We start from the raw sequence: 12,330 nt of genomic DNA, 5'->3' as shown, positions 1-12,330 counted from the left end.
TTAGCAAGAATTTTATTGAGTATTTTTGCATTGATATTTATAAGGGAAATTGGTCTGAAGTTCTCTATATTTGTTGGGTCTTTCTGTGTTTTAGGTATCAGAGTAAGTTTGGCTTCATAGATAGAGTTGGGTAGAGTACCTTATGCTTCTATTTTGTGGAATAGTTTGTGAAGAACTGGAATTATATCTTCTTTGAAGATCTGATAGAACTCTGAACTAAACCCATCTGGTCTTGGACTTTTTTTGGTTGGGAGACTATTAATGACTGCTTCTATTTCTTTAGGGGATATAGGGCTGTTTAGATCATTAACGAGATCTTGATTTAACTTTGGTACCTGGTATCTGTCTAGAAATCTGTCCATTTCATCCAGGTTCTCCAGTTTTTTTGAGCATAGTCTTTTGTATAAGGAACTGATGGTGTTTTGGATTTCTTCAGGATCTGTTGATATGTCTCATTTTTCACTTCTGATTTTGTTAATTAGGATGCTGTCCCTGTGCAGTCTGACTAAGGGTTTATCTGTCTTTTTGATTTTCTCAAAGAACCAGCTCCTCTTTGGTTGATTCTTTGAATAGTCCTTCTTGTTTCTACTTGGTTGACTTCGCCCCTGAGTTTGATTATTTCCTGCTGTCTAGTCCTCTTGAGTGAATTTGCTTTCTTTTGTTCTAGAGCTTTTAGGTGTGTTGTCAAGCTGCTAGTGTGTGCTCTCTCTAGTTTCTTTTTTGAGGCAATCAGAGCTATGAGCTTTCCTCTTAGAAATGCTTTCATTGTGTCCTATAAGTTTGGGTATGTTGTGGCTTCATTTTCATTAAACTCTAAAAAGTCTTTAATTTCTTTCTATATTCCTTCCTTGACCAAGGTATCATTGAGAAGTGTGTTGTTCAGTTTCCATGTGAATGTTGGCTTTCAATTATTTATGTTGCTATTGAAGATCAGTTTTAGTCCATGGTGATCTGATAGGATGAGTGGGATAATTTCAATATTTTTGTATCTGTTGAGGCCTGGTTTGTGACCAATTATATGGTCAATTTTGGAGAAGGTACCTTGAGGTGCTGTGACTAAGGTATATCCTTTTGTTTTAGTATAAAATGTTCTGTAGATATCTATTAGAAACATTTGTTTCATAAGTTCTGTTAGTTTCACTGTACCCCTGTTTACTTTCTGTTTCCATGATTTGTCCATTGATGAAAGTGGTATGTTGAAGTCTCCCACTATTATTGTGTGAGGTGCAATGTGTACTTTGAGCTTTACTAAAGTGCCTTTAATAAATGTGGCCGCCCTTGTATTTGGAGCATAGATATTCAGAATTGAGAGTTCTTGGAAGATTTTACCTCTGAGGAGTATGAAGTGCCCCTCCTTGTTTTTTAATGACTTTGGGCTGGAAGTCAATTATATTAGATATTATAATGGCTACTCCAGCTTTTTCTTCAGATCATTTGCTTGGAAAATTGTTTTCCATCCTTTCATTCTGAGGTAGTGTCTGTCTTTTTTCCTGAGATGGGTTTCCTTATAAGCAGCAGAATTTTGGGTCCTGTTTGTGTAGCCAGTCTGTTAGTCTATGTCTTTTTATTGGTGAGTTGAGTCCATTGATATTAAGAGATATTAAGGAAAAGTAATTGTTGCTTCCTATTATTTTTGTCGTTAAAATTGGTATTCTGTTCTTATGGCTGTCTTTTTTATGTTTGTTGAAGGATTATTTTCTTGCTTTTTCTAGTATGTGGTTTCAGTCCTTGTATTTTTTTTTCTGTTATTATCCTTTGAAGGGCTGGATTCGTGGAAAGATAATGTGTGAATTTGTTTTTATCGTGGAATACTTTGGTTTCTCCATCTATGGTAATTGAAAGTTTGGCTGGGTATAGTAGCCTGGGCTGGCATTTGTGTTCTCTTAGTATCTGTATAACATCTGTCCAGGATCTTCTGGCTTTCATAGTCTCTGATGAAAAAAATCTGTGTCATTCTGATAGGCCTGACTTTGTATGTTACTTGACGTTTTTCCCTTACAGCTTTTAATATTCTATCTTTATTTAGTGCATTTGTTGTTCTGATTATCAGATGTCAGGAGGAATTTCTTTTCTGGTTTAGTCTATTTGGAGTTCTGTAGGCTTCTTATATGTTCATGGGCATCTCTTTCTTTAGGTTTGGGAAGCTTTCTTCTATAATTTTGTTGAAGATATTTGCTGGCCCTTTAAGTTGAAAATCTTCATTCTCATCTACTCCTATTATCTGTAGGTTTGGTCTTCTCATTGTGTCCTGTATTTCCTGGATGTTTTGATCCTTCTGCATTTTGCTTTTTTTTTTTTTTTTTTTTTTTTGCCAATGTTCTCTATGGAATCTTCTGCAGCTAGGATTCTCTCTTCCATCTCTTGAATTCTGTTGCTGATTCTTGCATATATGATTCCAGATTTCTTTCCAGCGTTGCCCCACTTTGGGTTTTCTTTATTGTCTCCACTACCCTTTTTAGGTCTAGTATGTTTTCATTCATTTCCATCACTTGTTTGGATGTGTTTTCCTCTTTTTCTTTAAGGACTTGTAACTCTTTAGCAGTGTTCACCTATATTTCTTTAAGTGAGTTATTAAAGTCCTTCTTGATGTCCTCTACCATCATCATGAGATATGCCTTTAAATCCAGGTCTAGCTTTTCAGATGTGTTGGGGTACCCAGGACTGGCTGAGGTGGGAGTGCTGGGTTCTGATAATGGTGAGTGATCTTGGTTCTGTTAGTAAGATTCTTACATCTGCCATTCGCCATCTGGTAATCTCTGGAGTCAGTTGTTATAGTTGTCTCTGGTTAGAGCTTGTTCTTTTTGTGATTCTGTTAGCCTCTACCAGCAGACCTGGGAGACTACCTCCCTCTTGAGTTTCAGTGGTTAGAGCGCTCTCTGCAGGCAAGCTCTCCTCTTTCAGAGAAGGTGCAGAGATATCTGTTGTTCGGACTTGCCTCCTGGCAGAAGATGAAGGCCCCAAAACAGGGCCTGTCCCAGAAGCTGTTAGCTTCTGTTGTCCACACTCTCACCAGTGCAGACTAATCTTGGTGGTATCCGGGAATGAAGATGGCTCCTGCAGATGCTCTGGCAAAGCCCTCCCGGGCGTGGTGGACATCTCTCCTCTGGCAGGGAAGGTACCCGGATGTCTGGAGTCTGTGCAGACTAGTCTTGGCAGGATCTGGGAACCAAATGTCTCTGGCAGATGCTCTGGCAATGTCATCCTGGGCTGGGCGGACACCTCTCCTCTGGCAGAGAAGTTGCCCAGATGTCTGGAGCCCGAAACTGGGTCTGCCACAGAAGCTCTGTGACTCCCGCCTGTCCCAGAAGCTGTTAGCTTCTGTAGTCCACACTCTAACTAGTTCAGACTAGTCTTGGCAGGATCCGGGAATGAAGATGGCTCCTGCAGATGCTCTGGCAAATTCCTCCTGGGCACGGTGGACACCTCTCCTCTGGCAGGGAAGGTGCCTGGATCTTGAGTATATTTCTTTTCTTTAATCCTTATTCTTAGGTCTGTCTATCTATCTATCTATCTATCTATCTATCTATCTATCTATCATCTATCTAATTTATCTCACCAAGTTAATTAACCAATTGAACAAAGATAGTAAAGGTCTATAGGAAAACCCTGAGCTACCCATAGCACAAGTAATGTGTCTAGTTAATGGAAAGGAAGGGGTTTTAGTTTTCCCATAAAGATGAAAATAGTGATATACATATTGAGAAAATTTAACCTGTTTATTTGTTTTCGCATTTCTTTCCTCATTGAGAACCTGCTTAAAAAGTTTTAGCAATTCTAATGGAGTCATAATTTAATTACTATAGTCCAAAACAGTAGTCACTACCAGGATCAGAGTGGAGAGATATAGGATATGGAGTAGGACTGGTGTCTTACTAGAGGAACTTCCTCCTCAACTGAGAGCAAGGAAAACCTCTTAATCAGGTATAATAACACAAGAGGGCAATCACTGCACTCTCCTAAATCTATGAAAATAAAGCCCCAGTGGAGTATATTACAGCATGGTCTAGGGGCTCAGGAAAACTAAGTACTAGTTTCTAACATGTGGACATGATTAAAGGAATCAATCTAATTCATGGATTCTCATCTTCATATTATAATTGCTTGTAAAATTCAAATAGAAAGAAAGATACTAAAAGAAAAAAAATCACCAAATACAGATTGACTTCCTTAACTAGGAAATTATTATCAGTTCATTGATACAAGTACTTTAACTTTGCTCATTGTCAAATATTAAAACCTTAATGTATAACACTGAAGTGTAAACACAAATAAGAAGCAAATATACCCAATATGTCAATGTTCAGTGATTATAAATAGTTGCATTTGGCAACTAAATGTTATATGCTGATCTTTATAGCACTTTAGGTCAATAGCAGATAAATACCGCATAATATTAATATATCAATAAGTAATGATGATTCCTTCATGGGCTTTTAAAACTCTTTGTTCAGTTTTTCAATTGGCATACAATTCTGATTGTTTTATTTCTCTTTCCCAGGTCTCTCCAAGGATCACAAGTGAAGGCAAGTGATACTTTATTTTTCCAACACATTAAAATTATATAACCTTTCTTTGAGTTGATGCTGACCTATTTTCAGATGTCCCCCTTTTTCCCAGTCAGAGTTTCACAACTTTAGGCTGTAGTATTTTCACTTGACAGCAATGTTTACCCCACCATCCACCCCCCTTCAAATAAACATGAATATGCATGTAAAGACTGTACTTGGCTTAATTTGTGGTTTTAACCCATACATTTTTAATTTCAGGGAAACATCTGTGCCACTAATCACTGCTACTTTCATTTAAACAGACATTTCAACAGACATTGAAATACTGATTAGAATAAGAAGATACTGTGGACTACCAGTACATACCAAAGGGAAGAACAATGAACATCAGATTACTTTGGAAATGTGGCTAGGGACATTTAGGCAGAATACATTCTGAGAGGCTAATTATTAGGTGGGATACAATACAATGTAGAAGTCTTAACAAATGGTTATATGGTTTGCTTTCTACAACAGTGATTGTGCATTAGAGAAAAAAAATAGTAAAGATTGCTTCTAGCAATTTCCAAAAACACTTGCTTCAAGTTCCATTGTAAGAGGATTTTAAAAGTTTCAGTCTGTAGTGCATTATATATGTTTAATTTCAAGTGGATAATTTTTGAGCCTGAAAGTCATACCTGACTTGGTGGTTTCTTCTTCACCCCATACAGTGAAAAATCAATAGATTGATGTTGTGAGACTGCTACCTGGAGTGATCTGAAATGAAAAAGACATTTTGAAATTAGGGAAAGAAACTTGCAAACCTTAATAATGGTGGTTCCATAATAGGATGTTTTTCAGTCAATCAACAGCATTTCCTGTGTATCTGCATCCCCTGACATTTCATGCTGACTCAAGAAGCACAAAAGAGAAATCTAGTTCATTAGCAAACTATAGTTTTGAAATAAAGAGATGCTAAATGAAATGCAAGAGGAGATTTAATCTTTTCTCTGGGTGACTAGTTTATCAATACTTTTGAAAAGAAAATATGTGAAATGTTATTAATTACTCTATAGTAAGTAAATATTTCTAATATATCTGAAAATAATTTTAGAACGGGAGCTATAAGGAAAAGATGAAATGTGAATGGGGTATAAAATACAGTTTCATAGAAATTCAGTTTATGGAGGGGCTGTAGCAATAGCCTCTTACAAACCTTAAACTATATTTCTAGAGAGCAGCTTGCCCATGGAGAACATAGTAAATTTTATTATGTACACTTGTTTTATGAAACATGTTCACAAAAATGCATGTTTATTATTATGCATACACTCAAATTATATATGCATATGCCACTTGTTATATATGGTTGGATATTATAGCTATGATGTTTAAGGATGCAGATCTTAATCATTTAACATAGTCAAAATCTGTATTCAAATGAGAATTTTTCTGCATTACATCGGAATAACTTGCCTTATGTTGGTAAGTTGCCAGGACTTTTACATTTATTGAAACTGGAACTGTGGAGGCAAACAAAGCTCTATCATCCCAGATACTAACACATTCATTGAAAGTGTCCTACAAGACTTCCTTTCCTGTAACAGTCTGGCCACCTAGCCCCATAACAGAGAGAAAGGAGACTATCAAAAAGCTAAGGGTTTTAGAAAATTTGCACACATTAAACGGGCTAGAAGGTAAACACTTTTAAAAAATTAATATTGCTTAACCCTAAATAGGCCATAAAAATGCTTAAAGTAAGAATAAGGTGCCGGAAGCTCACTTGAGGTGAAATCACTCTGTTCGATCTTAGAATCTGTCAATCAGGAAAGACAACATGAAGGTTACCTTAGGGTTTACCTATCAGTTTGGTGCAAGCAGATGATATTAATATTTTCTTACTCCCCCAATAACTTCCACTAGATATTGTAAGTACGTGACTTGATGATGTTCTGCCATTTAGCTCCGGTGGCTATCAGAGTTGCTATTGTAAAGTGGTGTGTGCCTACAACATGAAGGGACTTGCTATATCTTATTGGTGACAAGGACAGCTACAGTATCCTCCTCTGTTTTTGATAAGCTCATTAAAAAGTAACCATGTGGCTATAGGATACACTATTAATTATATGAACTTTTTGCTATTTGATTGTTTGCGAATGTCCATATTAAATAAATGTCTGTGAATGTGGCCAATTTTGATTTGGGGTTTGCATTTTGTTAGAAATTAATATCAAAATTTATAATGTAGCTTCCTCTCTTCTGAATTCATTCGCAGCTTACCTGATCAATCAGAAAAGAATCTAGGCATTCGGTACAATTCAACTATCACATCTTTCTTTGCTTCTGTGTCTAATTGGGTTCAGTGCTCCTAGTCTCTGTATCTCCTACACTAATTCCTCACCCTTAAATGATTCTTACAAAACAACAATTTCAACCCCCAAACTGTGATTGAACCTATGTTCTACAATACGTTCTGAGATTCGCACACTTGAGCAGGAAAACATCAATTAAAACTTACATTATGTTTTCAGGTTTATATTCTAGTATATTATCCCAATATATTCTAATAGTCCAATTCTAATTAGTGCAATATAGTCTAATAAATTAGACTGAAAAGTAATTTAGACTCTGTAGACATCATGTGAATTAAAATAATGAAAAAGAACAACAGAATGGTGACCTACATGTTTGGGAAGTAGGTTTCATTCCCTGAGTTTTGGCCTTGTGAGTATGTTGGAAAGGCTGAAGACATGGCTCAGTGGAAAGAATGTCTGTCAGGACAGAATGGGGAGTTGAGTTTTGATGCCAGAATCCATATAAAATATCTGATGTGAAGACACATGTGATCACAGCTCATTGGTAGTGGTGTGGGATATCAGGTCATTTTGCTGGCAGCCAACCTGTTTCCAGGTTAAGTGAAAGACCCCATTTCAAATGAATAAGGTAGAAAATGATAGAAAAGGACACTCCATACTCCCTCCCTGGCCTCCTCATTACCCTGGTGTTTAGAGGACTGCCTGGCATGTAATAAATGATTACGATGGGAGAGGTTGGTATTTTTGCTAAAATTTTTGAGTAGTGTATATGCATTCAATCCTTCACACAATTGCTGAATTTCTTTGCTTATTATTTATTACCTAACTAAGATGTTATGAAAATAAGAATGATTGTACTCCTGGCATATTCTAACTCTGGTTGTCAAAGACAATATACATTGCACATTGAAGTATTCCCTAAAATGTCTGTGAGCTTAATTAATTGTGTTGGACTTTAAGAAACTAATAAGCAAAGTTATGTTTCCATCTTAAAATATTATATTTTAACACTTCTATTTAAATAGCAACTTGAAGTAGGGTAGTGGTAATTTTCAATACATCTAAGCGTTCTACTGATATCAAAGTATCTTGAACATTACTCATGGTTTGGGCCAAGGAAATCAATTTTACAAAAGCCAATCCAAATTTATAGTGGCTAGAGAAGATCAATGAAATATGAAACAATGAATTAGCAAGAGTTTCTGCTATCTAGTAAGTACTTAATGGAATTAGCAAGTGAAAAATGCCAGAACTGAGCTACACTAAGGTGTTTGTATATGGATGTACACAACTAAGAAGTTAAGCAAGATTATTAAATTATTTATGATAATCTTCATTTAATATTAATTATACATTATGTTTATAATTGGATAAAAACATAATTGTGGCACATATAGCTGTTTTTTTTGTAGATCTCAATATATAAATAGAAATACTTCTCTCTTACGTATCTCAGTATAATTTTTCAATTTTTATAATTAAAATTATCTGACCAAATTGTTTTTCATAAAGGGAAGAAAAACTTGGGAGATAACAGTGTATTATGAAAGGGAAGTATATAGGAGTGAGAAATGGAAATAAGGGAATTATGAAAGAGATAGTCATTTCTATAATTTTCCAAATATTCAGTGATGTAAAATCAAGTCACTAGCGATATGGTGACTTGCATCTTTGTGAAACTGCTAAAATTCAGGTGGGATTGACAGAGAGGGCAATTACACTCTCCATGACAACTAGTATACAGTTTAAAAGGGGGTTTCCAGGGTCTAGGAAAATGGTTCCCTGATTAAGAACACTAGGTGCTTTTCCAGAGACATAGATTCCTCCCAACAGCCACTTGATGTCTCACACTGTCTGTACCTCTAGTTGAAGAGGATTTTATATCCTTTTCTATCAGCTCAGGCATGTTTTACACAGACATGCATGTAGACAAAACATCAATATAGACTTTCACAAATGAAGGGCTTGTAAATTGTGTATGCCATGAAATCTGGAAAGATCTTTGAGATGATTTCAGAAAACATGAAGGATCTCATAGAACATTTTAAAAAACAAATGCCACTGTGGGTGCTGTGTATGGTATATGCACCAGTGGGGAAAGTACTTGTCATGAAAGTGTAAAGACCTGAGTTCAGGTCTTCAGAACTCAGGGAAAGGTTAATGGATCAGCATGGATTAATAATCCAAATATTGCTGTGATCAGGTGAGAGACAAAAAGCCTCAATGCTCCGTGTCCAGTTTTCTTGATGCACAGAGAGAATATAAATCAGACACTGTTTAAAAGAAAGTAAAAGGTGAAGGAGAAACAAAGACAGAGAGACATAACAAGTAGCCTGATGGCATTATCTATACTGTCTTAAATACAGTGATCCCAATGGGTGAGATAAAATGAAATTGACCTTCCTTCAGATCCATGTATGTGCCCCAGTCCCTGAAACCTATGAACATAATGTTCCCCAGTCTGAGTGAGGTAACCAGTCACAGAAAACACACATGGCATGTACTCACTGGTAAGTGGATATTAGTCAAAAAGAAGCTTGGAATATCCAAGATAAAACTGACAAGAAGAAAGAAGAAAGAAGATCACACCAAAGTGTGACTGCTACAGTCCTACTCAGAAGGGGGAAGAAAATAATCTCTGGGAATTAGAGGGGATCCTGGAGGGAAAGAGGAGAGTGAGGGAAAAGTGGGGGCTGTTCAGATATGGGAGGAGTTGGGGTAGAAGTACAAAGGGTCAGGAATTTGAAAATAGGTGTGTAGCAGTGGGGGGAGGGGGACCTGGAGGTAGCCACTAGAAAGTCCCAGATGCCAGGTACCCAACAGGTTTCCAGGAACCAACAGGGAGACATTAGCTGAAATACCCTTCAAAGGGGAGAGAGAACCTGTAAATACCATATCCAGTGGATTGGCATGGCCCCCAGTTGAGGGATGTTCCCCCACCTCAAACATAATAATCCAGAATTCCTCCCTTCAAAAGGAAATGCCAGAGCCTGACCAATATAGATGTGGATACACACAGCCAAACATTGGACTGAGTGCGGGGACCCCAATGTTGAAGTTAGGGCAAGGACTGTAAGAGCTGAAAGTTTATGCAATCCCATAGGAAGAACAACCATATCAACCAACCAGACCCCTAATCAAACCACTCAAAGCTCCGATGAACTAAACCACCAACCAAAGAGTACACATGGGGAGACCGATGCCTCTAGCTGGATATGTAGCAGAGGATTGCTTTAGGGGACATGATTGGGAGAGGAGACCCTTGGTCCTTTGGAGGCTCCCAGAGTAGGGAATGTTAGGGCACTGAGGCAGGAATGGGTGGGCAGGTAGGTGAGCAGGGGGAAGGGAGATGAGATTGGGGGCTTGTGGAGAGGAACCTGGGAAGGGGAAAACATTTGAAATGTAAATAAATAAAATAACCAATAAAAATCACAGAAGAGCTTGGAAAATGTGAATATATTAAATATGTTGAGTTAAAGGAGAGGGCTATTGTCAAGATTATCTGGGCAAGTGAAAAATGTAGTCCAAAGATCTATTTAATATAAAGATGGAGTTAAGAGCCAAAGTGTCCAGAAGAAATTAGAAGATGCCATGCTGCAGATTTAAGGAAAAAGAAAGGAACTGTGACTAAAGGAGCAGCCTCTAGACTCTGGAAAAGACAGAGAAATGATTAATTCCCCAAGGCCTCCTTAGAAATAAAGCCTTGCTAAGAACTGATTGGTCTTATTATACTAAGACCTCTATTATACTAAGACACTTACGAGCTGATTGATACACCCATTTCTTGTTTGGCCTTTCAGAGGACACCTATGCTATGCTCTTTTCTGTAAGTACACCATAGCATCAGTAATAGTGTCAGGCCTTGGAGTCTTCCTGATCATCCTGTTGGAGACAGGGGGAAAGAGGAATGGGATGAGCAACTGTGGGATGGCAGATCAGGAGGAAGGCAATGACTAAATGGTAAAAAATAAAAGTAATAATATTAATAAAGGCACCCATTTCTGTTAAATAATTACAGAAACAGTGAAAACCTGACATACTTATGGTAGCAAGAATCTTTTTTATTGAAATTGAAACTATGCACACATTTTCAACAGATGATGATGGTGATGATTAAAACTATTTTGATTAAGTGGATGCTCACAGTCAGCTATTAGATGGATTACAGGGTCCCCTATGGAGGAGCTAGAGAAAGTACCCAAGCAGCTAAAGGGATCTGCAACCCTATAGGTGGAACAACATTATGAACTAACCATTAGCTATTGACTCTAGCTGCATATGTATCAAAAGATGGCCTAGTCGGCCATCACTGGAAAGAGAGGCCCACTGGACACGCAAACTTTATATGCCCCAGTACAGGGGAACGCCAGGGCCAAAAAGTGGGAGTGGGTGAGTAGGGGGGTGGGGGGAGGGTATGGGGAACTTTTGGGATAGCATTGGAAATGTAAATGAGGAAAATACCTAATAAAATATTTTTAAAAATTCAGATTAAGTCTGTAAGGGTACTTTTTTCAAATCAAACAAATATAATAAGCTAGAACATTTTCAAATAAGAATCTAACCATTGGTCTATTGTCTCCAGCCTCCTCCCTTCTATGTACAGCCAACCTCCATTCTTTTTTTGTTAATACCTTAAACATGGATTCAGAGGGGGGAGGGCAGGCAGAGGGGGAGGGAGAGAATAACAGATTATTTCTAGCTGAATAAATAGTTGTGTGGCATCTAAAGTGGGTACTATGATTGAAACTCCATCTCTCATGACTGATTATCAAGTGCTCTTAACTTCTGTGTCATGTTTCCAGTGCCTCAGGTTCTATCTACTTGTTTCTCCTTAAATTATTCATTTACTCTAGTTTTCTTTTTTCCCTTACAAACTTCAACTTGACCTGATTTCTGGGTAAAAGTCAAAGGGCTCAGGCTCTCTACCCAGGGTTATGGATGGACATTTTCTTTTCAATATTTCTCCTTCTCCTCCTCCTCCTCCTCTTCCTCCTCTTCCTCCTCCTCTTCCTCCTCTTCCTCCTCCTCCTCCTCTTCCTCCTCCTCCTCTTCCTCCTCCTCCTCTTCCTCCTCCTCCTCCTCTTCCTCCTCCTCATCTTCCTCCTCCTCATCATCTTCCTCCTCCTCCTTCTTTTTCTTCTTCTTCCTCCTCCTCCTCCTCCTCCTCTTCCTCCTCCTCCTCTTCCTCCTCCTCCTCTTCCTCCTCTTCCTCCTCCTCCTCTTCCTCCTCCTCCTCTTCCTCCTCTTCCTCCTCCTCCTCCTCTTCCTCCTCCTCATCTTCCTCCTCATCCTCATCTTCCTCCTCCTCCTTCTTTTTCTTCTTCTTCCTCCTCCTCCTCCCCTTCCTCAGCATCCTCCTCTTCCTCTTTTTTCTTCTATTTTCTTCTATCTTCTTCTTCCTTCTGCTTGTGCTTCCTCCTCCTCCTCCTCTGCTTCTTATGTTTATGCTTATTCTTATTCTATATTCTTCAATATCATCTTCACCATCATGGTACTTTTCATGACTATACAGAATTAGAGATACGAAG

The 12,330-nt window shown here is 38.0% G+C and overlaps 1 long non-coding RNA gene across 2 annotated transcripts in view; it reads right to left on the bottom strand.

Annotated features, from left to right (window-relative positions):
• The window catches only part of Gm32647, a 1,283,931-nt gene that overhangs the window by 614,945 nt on the left and 656,656 nt on the right, over positions 1–12,330 (bottom strand). For both annotated transcript variants that reach the window (XR_869798.1, XR_869797.1), the window contains exon 3: positions 5,186–5,264. This is a non-coding gene — a long non-coding RNA (predicted gene, 32647). The remainder of the gene's footprint in view (positions 1–5,185; positions 5,265–12,330) is intronic.

Source organism: Mus musculus, chromosome 7 (assembly GCF_000001635.26).
Source record: "Mus musculus strain C57BL/6J chromosome 7, GRCm38.p6 C57BL/6J".
In the NCBI taxonomy this organism is placed as follows: domain Eukaryota; kingdom Metazoa; phylum Chordata; class Mammalia; order Rodentia; family Muridae; genus Mus; species Mus musculus.
This window is presented reverse-complemented; position numbering and strand designations above follow the sequence as displayed.